This window comes from Rattus norvegicus, chromosome 4 (genome assembly GCF_021556685.1).
Source record: "Rattus norvegicus strain SHRSP/BbbUtx chromosome 4, alternate assembly SHRSP_T2T, whole genome shotgun sequence".
Classification (NCBI taxonomy): Eukaryota; Metazoa; Chordata; class Mammalia; order Rodentia; family Muridae; genus Rattus; species Rattus norvegicus.
Genome location: NC_141537.1, coordinates 112050725 through 112053275, shown reverse-complemented (window position 1 = coordinate 112053275; position 2551 = coordinate 112050725). Strand labels below are relative to the sequence as shown.

Here is a 2551-nt window from a genome sequence, read left to right as displayed (position 1 = left end):
TTAGACTCAAATTAGGTTCTCCTTGCAAAGCTGCATAAATAGGAGTGAAACTCGTTGTGTTCTCCTTTTATTTCACTTCTGACCACACTCTCTTCAGGGACTTATTCCTGATACCTCACAAATATTGTGATATCTTGCATGACCCTCCATAACATGTCCTGGTTGCTGCTGGCTTGCCTGTTGCTCCTGTCTTGGGTACAAGGTTAAGTTCTTCTGTGTCTAGCACTGGATTCCCTGTGAATATGCAGAGCAGAAGAGAAATGAGGACTCTGAAGAGTCTTGTGTGTAAGGTACAAGGAGAATCCACACAGAAAAGTCTTCCACATCCTTCCTTCCTCTGGATCATTGGAGGAGGGGGGATATGCCACAGTGCTTCATTATTATAGATGAAACTTTCCCCATGTTATCAGAAAACTCATGTTGGAAGGTTGAAAAAAGAAAGCTTAAAGGTCTGTAGTGATATCTAAGGAAGGAGAGAGAGGACAGAAGATGAAGTTCCAAACCTGTTATCCCAGAGAAGAAAGAACAAATGACAATGATGACAGGGTAAAATAAAAAAATCATCATGCTTCTCCACATTAAAATGTCTTGTTAAATTAAGAACCTAATGTTGTTGGGCATACAGTATTTCAGCCAGTGAAGTACTTGTTAAGCAAGTATGAGAAGCCAAGTTGAATACCTTGACCCCAGGTAAATTAAACTTGACATGGTGGTGGTTGGTTTTAATCCAAATGCTGGGGAGGAGGGGAGAAGAATTTCTATGGGGATCACTGGATGGCCAATCTAGCAAAATCTATAAACTGGGCTATGTTGGTGAGAACCCCTTTTTAATACAATAGAAATACAGACCAAGAAATCACCTATGGTATCATGTCTACATGCTGTTGCATAGCCCAGCACATATACCATCCCCTACAACATACACACACATAGAAAAATCAGCAACTAGGAAAGTACTAAGTCATTCAGTATTACAATCGTAATTTCAAAGAAGGCTTCAGAATCATTTTCTATGTTGACCTCCTTCTCTACACTCTCCTATTCACTCCATCACTGTCTATATCCCTCTCTAAGCCAGGTGAACAATCACAAATGAATCTGCCTTCTCCACACATCAGCTGCCCCAAGAATCCCAAGCCTGTGGTTCCTATTGCTATTTACTGTTTCTGAAACCACAGACCTGGGCTAATGCAGAAATAAGTGCCAACAAACAGTGTTGGGAGCAATAGAAGAAAGTACTTGTGAGTCAAAAGGGAGTTGTATTTCAATCTCTATGGCAAAGCTGACTGAGAGGCACACAATACCTTACGTATTATCTATCATTTTCTAGGAAGGTTTCATTCACTCTCTCATTCTGTTCTTCACACAGGTGTACTTCCAGAAGCATTTCTCAGGATACCTGGCATTTCTGCTCACTTATGGTGAAATTATCTTTGTGTCCTCCCTGGTGAAAAGGAGTTTTACCCACCACCCATACATCTCGAATGGACTCCATTGTCTTTCACATATGTGATCCTATCTTTGCCTTGATTATTCCCCTTAGTGCCTTTTGTCCCTGTGGAAGAGTACCTGAGACTCGCCCTGAAGAACCAAATAGGCCTTAGAGCTGCAGTGCTGGGTAACATTAGAACAAGCGAAATAACAGCTCAAGAGCTTTGTAGAAGTCTGAGACTTCACACAAAATTCATATGCTGTTGTTGACTTTTCCTAAGTTCTTACTAAAACTTTAGATGACTTTTTCATCAGCCTCAGAGAGTCAGCACATAACAATTGTCAGGAAATGCTGGACAAAGAAATGTTCTGTATTTGTAATTTCTTCATAGAATAGGTTTTGTCCACATGTTTCTGAAGAACTCTCAAATGTAGCACCAATTGTGCTTATGAAGAAGACATACATTTCAGTTTCCCTAATTTCATCCCACAGTTTCTGGAGTTTGTAAATAGGATTGAGGGATTCTCAAATATTATTCTACCCCAATGCAACTGTGTATGATCATAACAAATTTGGGGAGACTAGGCAGAGAATCAGTGAAGATGTCATGGAAAGTGTTAATGAACCTTTGCCACACACTGTTTACAACTTACAGGGCACAATGCCCAATAAACGTAGATGGAGGAGGAGTAACTCTGACCCTCTGACCTACTAAGTGTAGAGGAGAGGAACGCCTCTGTGTGTACAGATGGAGGCTACTGTGAAGCTTTGTCTCAGGCCTCAGGTAAGATAGTGAAGAGTTTTCTCTTACTAAACCCATTTTCCCACATCCAGTTTGACCTCCAGGATACAGCCCGGAGTTGACAAATTCGGTGTAGGCCAGTGACTACCCATTTCTTATGGTTCCTTCTGTGTCTCCTTTCTTTGAAGATGCAAACATGATGAGTATACAGAAGTGGTATCCAAGTCCAGAGCAGAAGATTGAGTTGTCCTTTCTTTATAATCACAAATTTACCAGACTCATTCCTTTTCACCTCTTGTCTCTCTGCAGTTTATCAGAAGTGGAGAGATTATTATTGTGGCACAATATTTACCTATGTCTTCAAATTCAAGTGTTAG

The 2551-nt window shown here is 40.6% G+C and overlaps 1 pseudogene; it reads left to right on the top strand.

Moving 5' to 3' along the window:
- Window positions 1-132: 132 nt before the first annotated feature.
- Window positions 133-2551, top strand: Reg3b-ps1 (regenerating family member 3 beta, pseudogene 1; annotated as a pseudogene).